General features: G+C 39.1%; 1 non-coding gene across 1 annotated transcript; it reads left to right on the top strand.

Annotated features, from left to right (window-relative positions):
* Positions 1-5,173: 5,173 nt before the first annotated feature.
* On the top strand, positions 5,174-5,281 carry LOC112761885 (small nucleolar RNA R71). The gene has a single exon (XR_003182257.1). It is a non-coding gene; the product is annotated as a small nucleolar RNA R71 (small nucleolar RNA).
* The last annotated feature ends 10,571 nt before the right edge of the window (positions 5,282-15,852 follow it).

The following is a 15,852-nucleotide window of genomic DNA, read 5'->3' as shown; positions in this document are numbered from 1 at the left end:
TAAGCGAATGGAGATGCTTTCGTTCCTCTGAACCTCTGCTTTCCTGCTATCTTCATCCAATCAGTCTTACTCCCTTCCATGGCTGGCTGTATGCAAGGGCATCACCGTTGTCAGTGGCTACATCCCCTCCTCTCAGTGAATAATATGCTCACGCACCCTGTCACGGAACGGCTATTCATCTGTCGGTTCTCGATCATGCTGGAATAGGATTCACCCTCCTTTTGCGTCTGTCACTAACGCCCAACAATCGCGAGTTTGAAGCTCGTCACAGTCATTCAATCATTGAATCCTACTCAGAATACCACAGACAAGGTTTAGACCTTCCGGATTCTCTTGAATGCCGCCATCATTCTAGCTTACACCACGAAGATTCCGGTTAGGAGATCTAAGAGATACTCATTCTAGCTTAATTCATGTAGAACGGAAGTGTTTGTCAGACACGCGTTCATAAGGGGGAAGGATGATGAGCGTCACACATAATCATCACCTTCATCACGTTCTTGGGTGCGAATGGATATCTTAGAAGCGAAATAAGAAGAATTGAATAGAAAACAGTAGTACTTTGCATTAATCTTTGAGGAACAGCAGAGCTCCACACCTTAATCTATGGAGTGTAGAAACTCTACCGTTAAAAATACATAAGTGAAAGGTCCAGGCATGGCCGTGTGGCCAGCCCCTCTGATCTAAGAACCAGACGTCCAAAGATGCCTAATACAATAGTAAGAGGTCCTATTTATAATAAACTAGCTACTAGGGTTTACATGAGTAAGTATTTGATGTATAAATCCACTTCTGGGGCCCACTTGGTGTGTGTTTGGGCTGAGCTTAAGTGTTGCACGTGCAGAGGCCATTTGTGGAGTTGAACGCCAGTTTCTGTGCCAGTTTGGGCGTTCAACTCTGGTTTTGGATCCTTTTCTGGCGCTGGACGCCAGATTTGGGCAGAAGGCTGGCGTTGAACGCCAGTTTGCATCGTCTATTCTTGGCCAAAGTATGGACTATTATATATTGCTGGAAAGCCCTGGATGTCCACTTTCCAATGCAATTGGAAGCGCGCCATTTCGAGTTCTGTAGCTCCAGAAAATCCACTTTGAGTGCAGGGAGGTCAGAATCCAACAGCATCAGCAGTCCTTTTTCAACCTCTGAATCTGATTTCTGCTCAAGTCCCTCAATTTCAGCCAGAAAATACCTGAAATCACAGAAAAACACATGAACTCATAGTAAAGTCCAGAAATGTGAATTTAACACAAAATCTATTAAAAATATCCCTAAAAGTAACTAGATCCTACTAAAAACATACTAAAAACAATGTCAAAAAGCGTATAAATTATCCGCTCATCACAACACCAAACTTAAATTGTTGCTTGTCCCCAAGCAACTGAAAATCAAAATAGGATAAAAAGAATAGAATATACTATAAATTCCAAACTATCAATGAAACATAGCTCCAATCAAATGAGCGGGACTTATAGCTTTTTGCCTCTTGAATAGTTTTGGCATCTCACTTCATCCATTGAGGTTCAGAATGATTGGCATCTATAGGAACTCAGATTTCAGATAGTGTTATTGATTCTCCTAGTTCAGTATGATGATTCTTGAACACAGCTGTTTTATGAGTCTTGGCCGTGGCCCTAAGCACTTTGTTTTCCAGTATTACCACCGGATACATAAATGCCACAGACACATAATTGGGTGAACCTTTTCAGATTGTGACTCAGCTTTGCTAAAGTCCCCAATTAGAGGTGTCCAGGGTTCTTAAGCACACTCTTCTTTTGCTTTGGACCTTGACTTTAACCGCTCAGTCTCAAGTTTTCACTTGACACCTTCACGCCACAAGCACATGGTTAGGGACAGCTTGATTTAGCCGCTTAGGCCAGGATTTTATTCCTTTAGGCCCTCCTATCCACTGATGCTCAAAGCCTTGGGATCCTTTTTTATTGCCCTTGCCTTTTGGTTTTAAGGGTTATTGGCTTTTTGCTCTTACCTCTTGGTTTTAAGAGCTTTGGCTTTTTCTGCTTGCTCTTTCTTTTTCTTTCTATATTTTTTTTTTCGCCTTTTTTTTTTTTCTGCAAGCTTTGTTCTTTGCTGCTTTTTCTTGCTTCAGGAATCATTTTTCTGATTTTTCAGATTATCAAATAACATGTCTCCTAGTCATCATTCTTTCAAGAGCCAACATATTTAACATTCTTAAACAACAACTTCAAAAGACATATGCACTGTTCAAGCATACATTCAGAAAACAAGAAGCATTGTCACCACATCAATATAATTAAGCTAAGTTCAAGGATAAATTCGAAACTCATGTACTTCTTGTTCTTTTGAATTAAAACAGTTTTTATTTTAAGAGAGGTGATGGATTCATAGGACATTCATAACTTTAAGACAGAGTTACTAACTACTAATGATCATGTAATGAAGACACAAACATAGATAAGCACATAACATAGAAAACGAAAAACAGAGAAAGTAAGAACAAGGAATGAGTCCACCTTAGTGATGTCCTTGAGCTCTTCTATGTCTCTTCCTTGCCTTGGCTGCTCCTCCTTCATTGCTTTTAGATCTTCTCTGATTTCATGAAGGATGATGGAGTCTCTTGATGTTCCACCCTTAGTTGCTTCCAATAATTGTGTGGAAAAAAAAATGTATCCCCTGAGGTATCTCAGGGATCTCTTGATTTGCAGTCAAATGTTCTACCACTGAGCTATAGACCCTTGATGGAAGCTTTTGTCTTCCCTTTCCTCTTTCTAGAGGTTTCTCTGGTCTTAGGTGCCACCAATGGTTATGGAAAAAACAAAAAAGCTATGCTTTTACCACACCAAACTTAGAATGTTGCTCGCCCTCGAGCAAAAGAAGAAAGAATAGAAGAAGAAGAAGATATAGAGGAGATGGAGGGAGGTGTGTATTCGGCCATATGGGTGGGATTGGGTGGGGAAGAGATGTTGAATTTTGAAGGTAAGTGGGTGTAAGGATGTGAGTGGTAAATGGAAAACAGAAGGGATGATCATGAATGGAAAGAGAGATGATGAGGTAGGTGGGTATCCTGTGGGGTCCACAGATCCTGAGGTGTCAAGGCAATTACATCCCTGCACCAATTTAGGCATGTAAAATGCCCTTGCACACAACTCTGGGCGTTCAGCGCCAGGTTGGTGCCCATTTTGGGCGTTCAACGCCCCTGTGCTGCCATTTCTGGCGTTGAACGCCAGAACCATGCTTGTTCTGGGTGTTCAGCGCCAGGATGCTCCCATTCTGGGCGTTCAGCGCCAGAACTTTGCTCTGTTCTGGCGTTTGAACGCCAGACAGATGCTCCTCCAGGGTGTGATTTTTCTTCTGCTGTTTTTGATTCTGTTTTCAATTTTTATTTTTATTTTGTGACTCCACATGATCATGAACCTAAGAAAACATGAAAAATAAGAATTAGATATGCATTGGGTTGCCTCCCAACAAGCGCTTCTTTAGTGTCAATAGCTTGACAGTGGGCTCTCATGGAGCCTCACAGATGTGCAGAGCTTTGTTGAAACTCTCCAACACCAAACTTAGAGTTTGGATATGGGAGTTCAACACCAAACTTAGAGTTTGGTTGTGGCCTCCCAACACCAAACTTAGAGTTTGACTGTGGGGGCTCTGGTTGACTCTGCTTGGAGAGAAGCTTTTCCTGCTTCCTCTCCATGGTTGCAGAGGGAGATCCTTGAGTTTTAAACACAAGGGAGTCCTCATTCCATTGAAGGACTATTTCACCTCTGTCAACATCAATCACAGCTCTTGCTGTGGCCAGGGAAGGTCTTCCTAGGATGATGGATTCATCCTCTTTCTTTCCAGTATCCAGGACTATGAAGTCAGCAGGGATGTAAAGGCCCTCAACTTTTACCAATACATCTTCTACGTGTCCATAAGCCTGTCTTCTTGAGCTGTCTGCCATCTCTAGTGAGATTTTAGCAGCTTGCACCCCATAGATTCCCAGTTTCTCTATTACAGAGAGGGGCATGAGGTTTATTCCTGAACCAAGGTCACACAGAGCCTTAAAGATCATGGTGCCTATGGTACAGGGTATTATGAACTTTCCAGGATCCTGTCTCTTCTGAGGCAATGTCAGTTGATCCAGATCACTTAGTTCATTGATGAACAAGGGAGGTTCAACTTCCCAAGCATCAATGCCAAATAATTTGGCATTCAGCTTCATGATTGCACCAAGAAACTTGGCGGTTTGCTCTTCAGTGACATCCTCATTCTCTTCAGAAGAGGAATACTCATCAGAGCTCATGAAGGGCATAAGGAGGTTCAATGGAATCTCTATGGTCTCTAGATGAGCCTCAGAGTCCTTTGGTTCCTCAGAGGGAAGCTCCTTATTGGTCACTGGACGTCCCAGGAGGTCTTCCTCCTTGGGATTCACGTCCTCTCCTCTCCTCACAGGTTCGGCCAGGGCACTTATGTCAATGGCCTTGCACTCTCCTTTTGGGTTCTCTTCTGTATTGCTTGGGAGAGTACTAGGAGGGATTTCAGTGATCCTTTTACTCAGCTGGCCCACTTGTGCTTCCAGATTTCTAATGGAAGACCTTGTTTCATTCATGAAACTTATAGTGGCCTTAGATAGATCAGAGACTAGATTTGCTAAATTAGAAGCATTTTGTTCAGAGTTCTCTGTCTGTTGCTGAGTTGATGATGGAAAAGGTTTGCTATTGCTAAACCTGTTTCTTCCACCATTATTAAAGCCTTGTTGAGGCTTTTGATCCTTCCATGAGAAATTTGGATTATTTCTCCATGTTGAGTTATAGGTGTTTCCATAAGGTTTACCTAAGTAATTTACCTCTGCTATTGCAGGGTTCTCAGGATCATAAACTTCTTCTTCAGAAGAAGCCTCTTGAGTACTGTTGGATGCAGCTTGCATTCCATGCAGACTCTGTGATATCATATTGACTTGCTGAGTCAATATTTTGTTCTGAGCCAATATGGCATTCAGAGTATCAACCTCAAGAACTCCCTTCTTCATAGGCGTCCCATTACTCACAGGATTCCTTTCAGAAGTGTACATGAACTGGTTATTAGCAACCATGTCAATGAGTTCTTGAGCTTCTGCAGGCGTTTTCTTTAGGTGAATGGATCCACCTGCAGAAGTGTCCAGTGACATCTTTGATAGCTCAGACAGACCATCATAGAATATATCCAGGATGGTCCATTCTGAAAGCATGTCAGAAGGACACTTTTTGGTCAACTGTTTGTATCTTTCCCAAGCTTCATAGAGAGATTCACCTTCTTTCTGTCTGAAGGTTTGAACATCAGCTCTAAGCTTGCTCAGCTTTTGAGGAGGAAAGTACTTGGCTAAGAAAGCCGTGACCAGCTTATCCCAAGAGTTCAGGCTGTCTTTGGGTTGAGAATCCAACCATAATCTAGCTCTGTCTCTTACAGCAAAAGGGAAAAGCATGAGCCTGTAGACTTCAGGATCTACTCCATTAGTCTTAACAGTATCACATATCTGCAAGAATTCAGTTAAGAACTGAAAGGGATCTTCAGATGGAAGTCCATCAAACTTGCAGTTCTGCTGCATCAGAGAAACTAATTGAGGTTTCAGCTCAAAGTTGTTTGCTCTAATGGCAGGAATGGAGATGCTTCTTCCATGTAAATTGGAATTAGGTGCAGTAAAGTCACCAAGCATCTTCCTTACATTATTATTATTTTCGGCTGCCATCTCCTTTTCCTGTTCAAAAATTTCTGAAAGGTTTTCTCTGGATTGTTGTATTTTAGCTTCTCTTAATTTTCTCTTCAGAGTCCTTTCAGGTTCTGGATCTGCTTCCACAAGAATGTTCTTATCCTTGCTCCTGCTCATACAAGGAAGAATGGACAGAAAAATAATAATAATAATAGAGATCCTTTATACCACAGTATAGGGATCCCTTTGTGAGTGGAAGAAAAGAGGGGGAGACAAAGAATGTGATGTAAAGGAAGAAGCAACTGTACGAATGGAAGAGATGTGAGATGAGATGTTAGGATATGAATGAATAAATAGAATAGGATGAGAGAGAAGGAATAATTTTCGAAAATTATTTTGAAAAGGAGTTAGTGATTTTTGAAAATAGTTTTTGAAAAATATTTAGTATTTTTTTCGAAAATTTTTTTTTTTGAAATCAAAAATAAAAATAATTAGTTAATAAAAAAGAAATTTTTGAAAAAGAGGGAGATATTTTCGAAAATTAGAAAGGGAGAATTAGTTAGGTGGTTTTGAAAAAGTTAAGAAACAAACAAAAAGTTAGTTAGTTAGTTGAAACAAATTTTGAAAAGATAAGAAGTTAGGAAGTTAGAAAAGATATTTTGAAAAGATATTTTTGAAAAAGATAAGATATTTTCGAAAATTAGAGAGAGAGAGAGTTAGTTAGGTGGTTTTGAAAAAGTTAAGAAACAAACAAAAAGTTAGTTAGTTAGTTGAAACAAATTTTGAAAACCAATTTTGAAAAGATAAGTAGTTAGGAGGTTAGGAAAGATATTTTTAAAAGATATTTTTGAAAAAGATAAGATAAGAAGATATTTTTGAAAAAATATGATAGAAATTAGTTTTGAAAAAGATTTAATTTTTAAAATCACAATTAATGACTTGATTCACAAGAAATCACAAGATATGATTCTAGAACTTAAAGTTTGAATCTTTCTTAACAAGCAAGTAACAAACTTCAAATTTTTGAATCAAAACATTAATTGTTTATGTTATTTTCGAAAATTATGATATAAAATAAGAAAAAGATTTTTGAAAAATATTTTTGAAATTTTCGAAAATAGCTAAAAATTTTGAAAAAGATTTGATTTTTGAAAAAGATTTTGAAGAAGATAAGATTTTCAAATTGAAAATTTGATTTGACTCATTGACAACAACTTTGATTTTTAAAAATTTTTGAAAAAGTCAATCCAAATTTTCGAATTTGATGAGAGAAAAAGGGAAAGATATTTTTTTTTTTTTTTTTGAAATTTTTATGATGCAAGAGAAAAACACTAAAAAGATGCAATGCATGAAATTTTTAAATCAAAACATGTGATGCATGCAAGAATGCTATGAATGTCAAGATGAACACCAAGAACACTATGAAGATCATGATGAACATCAAGAACATATTTTTGAAAAATTTTTAATGCAAAGAAAACATGCAAGACACCAAACTTAGAATTCTTTAATGCTTAGACTCTAAGAAACGAAAAATGCATATGATAAACATGAAAAGACACAAAACAAAAAATCATCAAGATCAAACAAGAAGACTTACCAAGAACAACTTGAAGATCATGAAGAACACTATGAATGCATGAAATTTTCGAAAAATGCAAGATGCATATGCAAGTGACACCAAACTTATAATGTGACTCAAGACTCAAACAAGAAACAGAAAATATTTTTGATTTTTATGATTTTCTAATTTTTTTGGATTTTTATGTTATATTTTTCGAAAATTATATAGAAAAAAGAAAAATAAGGATTCAAAATTTTTAATATGAATTCCAGGAATCTTATGCTCTAAAGCTCCAATCAAAGGGTTAGGCATGGCTTAATAGCCAGCCAAGCTTTAGTATGTAAATCAGAAACAGTAGCAGGTGGATTAACTCCAACTAGCTTGCTCTTGATAACAAATTGCTGCCTCAGTCCAAATAAATTTAGACATGGCTTTACAGCCAGCCAGGATGCAACATATAATTACATGGGCTGAAGTGATTAGTTGAATGCCAATCCCAAGGTAGTTTGGGTATGGCTTTACAGCCAGATATGATTCAACATATTTCATGAAACACTAGAATTTATTCTTAAAAATTTTGAAGCCATAGAATAATTTATTTTTGAAAACATTTTTATTATTATTTTTTTTCGAAAACTTATGAGAGATTTTTGAAAATATTTTTGAAAAATTTTTGAAAAGAAAATAAAAAGAAAATTACCTAATCTGAGCAACAAGATGAACCGTCAGTTGTCCAAACTCGAACAATCCCCGGCAACGGCGCCAAAAACTTGGTGCACGAAATTGTGTTCCATGTTCTTTGTACTTGTGTGAGAGTAATAATATATAATTGTATTGAATCCTCATTGTGGCTCTATGTGTGGACACAACTCCGTACAACTAACCAGCAAGTGCACTGGGTCGTCCAAGTAATACCTTACGTGAGTAAGGGTCGAATCCCACGGAGATTGTTGGTATGAAGCAAGCTATGGTCACCTTGTAAATCTCAGTCAGGCAGATATAAAGTGATGAAGATGTTTTTGAATTTAATATAATAAAATAGGGATAGAAATACTTATGTAATTCATTGATAGGAATTTCAGATAAGCGAATGGAGATGCTTTCGTTCCTCTGAACCTCTGCTTTCCTGCTATCTTCATCCAATCAGTCTTACTCCCTTCCATGGCTGGCTGTATGCAAGGGCATCACCGTTGTCAGTGGCTACATCCCCTCCTCTCAGTGAATAATATGCTCACGCACCCTGTCACGGCACGGCTATTCATCTGTCGGTTCTCGATCATGCTGGAATAGGATTCACCCTCCTTTTGCGTCTGTCACTAACGCCCAACAATCGCGAGTTTGAAGCTCGTCACAGTCATTCAATCATTGAATCCTACTCAGAATACCACAGACAAGGTTTAGACCTTCCGGATTCTCTTGAATGCCGCCATCATTCTAGCTTACGCCACGAAGATTCCGGTTAGGAGATCTAAGAGATACTCATTCTAGCTTAATTCATGTAGAACGGAAGTGTTTGTCAGACACGCGTTCATAAGGGGGAAGGATGATGGGCGTCACACATAATCATCACCTTCATCACGTTCTTGGGTGCGAATGGATATCTTAGAAGCGAAATAAGAAGAATTGAATAGAAAACAGTAGTACTTTGCATTAATCTTTGAGGAACAGCAGAGCTCCACACCTTAATCTATGGAGTGTAGAAACTCTACCGTTAAAAATACATAAGTGAAAGGTCCAGGCATGGCCATGTGGCCAGCCCCTCTGATCTAAGAACCAGACGTCCAAAGATGCCTAATACAATAGTAAGAGGTCCTATTTATAATAAACTAGCTACTAGGGTTTACATGAGTAAGTATTTGATGTATAAATCCACTTCCGGGGCCCACTTGGTGTGTGTTTGGGCTGAGCTTAAGTGTTGCACGTGCAGAGGCCATTTGTGGAGTTGAACGCCAGTTTCTGTGCCAGTTTGGGCGTTCAACTCTGGTTTTGGATCCTTTTCTGGCGCTGGACGCCAGATTTGGGCAGAAGGCTGGCGTTGAACGCCAGTTTGCGTCGTCTATTCTTGGCCAAAGTATGGACTATTATATATTGCTGGAAAGCCCTGGATGTCTACTTTCCAATGCAATTGGAAGCGCGCCATTTCGAGTTATGTAGCTCCAGAACATCCACTTTGAGTGCAGGGAGGTCAGAATCCAACAGCATCAGCAGTCCTTTTTCAACCTCTGAATCTGATTTCTGCTCAAGTCCCTCAATTTCAGCCAGAAAATACCTGAAATCACAGAAAAACACATGAACTCATAGTAAAGTCCAGAAATGTGAATTTAACACAAAATCTATTAAAAATATCCCTAAAAGTAACTAGATCCTACTAAAAACATACTAAAAACAATGTCAAAAAGCGTATAAATTATCCGCTCATCACATACTCATGTATTAACTTTTCCTTTTTGCTTGTATCACATATGCGTTGATCTTTTTATTAGCTTAATATTGGGGTAATTCTGTCCCCTTATTTTTTACTTAATTACTATTACTACATTTTTTTTTTCAAATAGCTTATCAATGCACATGGATTTTAAATTTTTATAGTTTCACATGAGTAGGTACCCAAATTCCCATTATTTTATCATGACTCATTCCCTTATTAACCCTTGTTTCCACAATTTTCCCATACTTAATTAACACACAATTTCTATCTTAAGCTAACTAAAGATTCAATTGGGATATTTAATTATTTTTCCGCTTAAGGCTAGTGATGTGGTAAAATATAGAACAAATGGGATTAAAAGGCTCAAAGTGGCTGACAAAGGTAATTTAAAGGGTAGGCTTATTTGGGATAAGTGAGCTAAACAAATAATGGCCTCAATCATACGCATGCATATAACATATTAAACATTTGGACATATAGGATGAAACAAAATAAAGATCACAATCATAGAGAAGTAAACACACAAGGATAAAATATTTATGGTTAAATAATGTAACCATGTAATTAAGCTCAAATCTCACAAGTTGTGTGTTCTTAGCTTTTTAAATTATGTTCCAAATACAACTTCAAACAAATTTAATAAAAACGTTTTGACTTAAATTAGTAAAATTTTTTAAAAAATAGGGTCTTAGAGGAGACTTATTATTTTCAATCAAGTAGAACATGCATGCAAATAACCTATTACTATGCAATCTATTCTATCCTAAACAAAAGAAAAATTAACTAAATATCCTATTTTATTGGTGTTTAGGGAAGAGAATTTACCTCCGGAAGTCAGGTACTGACCGACCTCCCCACACTTAAGGCTTTGCACCGTCCTCGGTGCCATCTGTCAGGAACAAAGGGGGGCTGGTAGTAGCATCTCTACTATCGGGACCGTCATGGCTTCTTGTGCTGGTAAATGAAGTGGAGTTCGGGGCGACTGGGTCGTCATCAGATTTGTATTTTCCCATAAATAGCTCCTTAAGGTATGTGAATCGGCGCTGGTTACAGCGCTCTCTTAACTTTGCTTTGTGTTCCTGCCGATCCAACCTTTCAAGTATCTGATGGAGCAGTTGGTTTGTTGTAGGTGCTTGTGGTGTTGAAGGAGGAATGTCTTCAGTCAGTTCTGTAGGCTGGCTTGTAGTGGCTGCTGATGGTCTGATATATTTTCCGTTAGGGACGTACTGATCATCCCGTGGAAGTAAGGCTTTGGTGTCCCCAGCTCTGTAGGAGACTCTGGCTGCCGAGACGAGATCTGAAACCAAGGCGGGAAAAGGTAAGTTGCCCGCTATCTGTACGTGTCCCATTGCATTCCAGATGTGTCTTGGTAAATTGAGGTGCTCGTCTGTAAGGATACACCAAAGTAAAACAGCCATGTTTGCAGCGAAGGAGGACTCGTGAGTGCTCAGAAAGACGTAATGAGACATAATCTGTGCCCATACTCGAGCCTCCAAGGTAAGTGCTAAAGCCGATATCCCTTTTGGTCGGGATCGATGGTATCCGTAGATCCATCGGCTACCAGGCTGTGCTATAACTCTGAGAATGGCGTCCCAGTCAAATTGGTATGTCTGGCGCTTGAGTGAGGCTTCTTGAAATGCGTCCAATCCTTCTGGAGCAGGGGGAAGATCTAAAGCTTGTTGAATAGCCTCTTCAGTTATGGGGAATTACTTCTGACGGACATAGACAGACTGCATGGTTGGCATGTGAAAGTTGGAGTAGAATTCTACTACCCATGAGAGATTAACCTACCGTGGGTGTCTCTGTAGGAATCCCCATTGTCTTCGTTCAATTTGCAGCTCAATAAATTCAGCAATGCGGGTTGGGAGGATGAGAAGGTATTCATTGTTGTAATTCCTCTCTACCAGGATGGGGAACATCTGCTCACAGTAGTGGTTAGGAAATCGCACTGTATCCTTTGCTGGGAAGGCTTTTTCTTTTTCGTCGACCTTGATGATCCTCTTGATTCTTTTTGTTGAGGGCTTTACTGCTGTTGAAGATGACTCTGCCACTAATGCTCTTTTTGTTCCTCTCCTTGCTGGTAGTTTGGAAGTAGCTTTCTCCTTTCCTTTCTTGGTGGCCATCCTGAAAAAGGGAAGAGAAAGTAATGTGTAAAGCGAAGGGTTCGAGCAAGGGAGCGAACATTATGGTTGATAATCAATGCACGTTAAAGAGGGATGTCGTTAACACATGGTCTAGACTACATGTGAAAAGTTCATCAAAGGTAATATAACAAGTGCATGTGATGGCAATTGAATGAAAGATGTTTATTGGCATGCCGGCAAAAGCATGAGTAGCATAGAGCAAGTATTCAATGTCCAAGTTAGATTACCAAGTCTTTCAAACTAATAACCTGTTTGTATTGAAAATTAAATTAAATTAATAAAATATAAAAGGGATTTTGTGAAAAACAGGCATTAAAGTAGTAGAATAAAGTAAGTAAAAATAATGTGTAATGCCATACGGGCATTTTCACAAACACTTGGCATGCATGTTGAATATGTTATTGGAAGTAGTAAATTTAGTTATGCAAGCAACTCTTTTGAAAAGTAATATGTAAATGTCAAACAAGACATAATAACTCACAAGCAAAATATGAAAGAAGATAATTACCCAAATAAATTTCTAACACCAATTAAAGGAATAAAAAGAAAAGTAAAAGGAAAATAGAATGTAGATAATAAAAGAAAAAGAAGAAGTAAACATAAATAAATAAAAATAATAGAAAAGATGAAAATAGATAGAGAAAGAAAAGAACCTTGATAATGGATGTGAAAAATAAGGAAGAAGAAGGTAAAAAGTGAGAATGGGTAGAGAAGGAGGAAGGGAGAAGAAAGAAATAATAAGGGAAAAGAAAAATAAGAATTTGGGAGAAGAAAAGATAAGATATTTTGGCTGATCTGGATATTCTGTGCGCCGCATGTGACGCGGACGCGTGAGTGACGTGGTCGTGTGATGTGCGATAAATACAGGTGACGTGGACTCGTGGGTCACGTGATCGCGTGACCTGAATTGTGCGATTGGCACGAGTGCAGCCTCGTGTTCGCGCAACTCTCTGTGTTAAACTTATTTTGCCAAAACTTAGGGTGACGCGATCGCGTGGGTGACGCAATCACGTGAATGGCCATGTTTGGAGGACGACGCGGCCGCGTGGGGCATGCGGTCACGTGATGAGGCTGGTGCTTCTAGCATTATTCCAGCCCAGCTCCATCGCAACTTGCTGCCATACACCTCTTTTAGGTCGATTTTTAAGGGCACGCGTTCGCATGGGTGACGCGGATGCGTGGGAGGCTTATTTTCCAATTGACGCGGCCGCGTGGGTGACGTGGACGCGTGGGCATGTTTGTGCCTAAGGCACGCCTCCAGCCACGCTTTCGAGTGACTCTCTGTCCAATTCTCTTTTCTTCAAAACCCACTGGTGACGCGGACGCGTCAGCAACACTGCCGCGTCGCGTGCATGCTTTTTTTGTTAAAATATTATGCAAAATGCTTATGCAAACTATATGCAGCTATATGCAGGGATGATGGGAAGAGTCATTAACATCATAAAAATAAAGTAAAACTAAAACTAAGACTAAAACGGAATGATCATACCATGGTAGGTTGTCTCCCACCTAGCACTTTGCTTTTATGTCCTTAAGTTGGACGCTCGTTAGGCTCATTCTGCTTCTCTTGGTGGGTCTTCCAAGAGGAAAATCTCTAGTTCCTTTTGATTTTTCATCTTCTCACCATGATAAAGCTTTAGGCGATGTCCATTGACCTTTAGAAATTTGGAGCTAGTAGGATGACGCAGGTGGAAAACTCCGTATGGCTCTACCTTTTCTACTGTGTATGGACCTTCCCATCTTGATCTCACTTTACCCGGCATGAGCCTCAATATGGAGTTATATAATAGAACTAACTCCCCTGGTCTGAATTCTCTCCTTTTTATATGCTTGTCATGGACAGCCTTCATTTTCTCCTTGTATCGTCTGGAGTTATCATAAGCTTCTATGCGAATGTTCTCTAGCTCAGCTAGTTGCAGTTTTCTTTCATCACTAGCTTTTGTAAGATTCATGTTGCACTCTCTTACAGCCCAGAAAGCCTTGTGTTCCACCTCTATGGGGAGGTGGCAAGCCTTTCCATATACCAGGCGGAAGGGGCTCATCCCAATGGGCGTCTTGTACGTTGTTCTATATGCACAGAGTGCATCTTGTAACCTGGCACTCTAGTCCTTCCTATGAGGTTTTACTATCTTCTCCAGAATACGTTTAATCTCTCTGTTAGAGACTTCTGCTTGCCCATTGGTCTGGGGATGATAAGTTGTTGCTACTTTGTGAATTATCCCATGCTTTTTCAGTAATCCTGTTAGTCTCCTGTTACAAAAGTTGGTGCCTTGATCGCTCACGATTGCTCGTAGTGATCCAAAGCGATAGATAATATGGTTTCTAACAAAGGAAACAATAGTGTTATCATCATCGGTACGGGTAGGAATTGCTTCCACCCTGTTAGAATTGCTTCCACGTGAAAGCTTCATGCTCAGCCCAAGCACACACCAAGTGGGCCCTGGAAGTGGATTTCTACATCAATTACTTACTTCTGTAAACCCTAGTAGCTAGTCTAGTATAAATAGGACTTTTTACTATTGTATTTTCATCTTCGGATCATCTTGGGACGTTTAGTTCTTAGATCATGGGGGCTGGCCATTTGGCCATGCCTGAACCTCTCACTTATGTATTTTGCAACGGTAGAGTTTCTACACACCATAGATTAAGGTGTGGAGCTCTGCTGTTCCTCAAAGATTAATGCAAAGTACTACTATTTTTCTATTCAATTCAACTTATTCCACTTCTAAGATATTCATTCGCATTTCAACATGAATGTGATGATCGTGACAAAGTCATCATCATTCCCCTATGAAGGCGTGCCTGACAACCACTTCCGTTCTACCTTCGATTGAATGGATATCTCTTGGATATCTAATACAGGGGACCGAGTTCGAGTTAGTAGCGTCTTCGTGGTATAAGTTAGAACCCATGGAAGGCCATTCCTGAGATCTGGAAAGTCTAAACCTTGTCTGTGGTATTCCGAGTAGGATCTGGGAAGGGATGGCTGTGACGAGCTTCAAACTCGCGAGTGCTGGGCGTAGTGACAGACGCAAAAGGATAGTAAATCCTATTCCGGTATGATCGAGAACCGACAGATGATTAGCCATGCAGTGACAGCGCATTGGACCATTTTCACAGGAGGATGGGATGTAGCCATTAACAACGGTGATGCCCTACATAAAGCTTGCCATGGAAAGGAGTACGATTGATTGGATGAAGACAGCAGGAAAGCAGAGATCAGAGGAACGAAAGCATCTCTATACGCTTATCTGAAATTCTCACCAATGAATTACATAAGTACCACTATCCTATTTTATATTTTATTTATTTTCATCCACTATAATTTCTTAATACAATTTACTCCGCCTGACTGAGATTTACAAGGTGACCATAGCTTGCTTCAAGCCAACAATCTCCGTGGGATCGACCCTTACTCACGTAAGGTTTATTACTTGGACGACCCAGTGCACTTGCTGGTTAGTTGTACGAAGTTGTGAAACAGATATAAGATCATGAACGTGCGTATTGAGTTTTTAGCGCTGTTACCAAGGAATGGAATGATCACGATTTCGCACACCAACTTTTTGGCGCCGTTGTCAGGGATTGTTCGAGTTTGGACAACTGACGGTTCATCTTGTTGCTCAGATTAGGTAATTTTCTTTTTCGTTTTATTTTCAAAAAAAAATTTTTTTTCAAAAATCTTTCAAAAAAATTTCTTTTCCTTTTGTTTTCGAAAATTATTCTAAATTTTTAAAAATGAATTCTAAAGTTTCAAATTGATATGCTGAAGTTTGGCTGGCCATCAAGCTTTAGACTAACCTGGTATGATTCCTGGAATCTTGATTGAGGACTTTAAATTCATTGCTTCCTTTTCCCTATAGGTTTTCAAAAAAATAAAAATATACAAAAATCCAAAAAAAATTACTAAAATCATAAAATCAAAAATATTTTTTTTGTTTCTTGTTTGAGTCTAGAGTCAATTTTTAAGTTTGGTGTCAATTGCATTTTTTCTAAAAAATTTATGCATTTTTCGAAAATTCATGCATTCATAGTGTTCTTCATGATCTTCAAGTTGTTCTTGGTAAGTCTTCTTGTT

The sequence above is a fragment of the Arachis hypogaea genome, chromosome 16 (assembly GCF_003086295.3).
Source record: "Arachis hypogaea cultivar Tifrunner chromosome 16, arahy.Tifrunner.gnm2.J5K5, whole genome shotgun sequence".
NCBI lineage: Eukaryota > Viridiplantae > Streptophyta > Magnoliopsida > Fabales > Fabaceae > Arachis > Arachis hypogaea.
The sequence above is the reverse complement of the archived record's forward strand: the minus strand, read 5'-3'. Positions and strand labels throughout refer to the sequence as shown.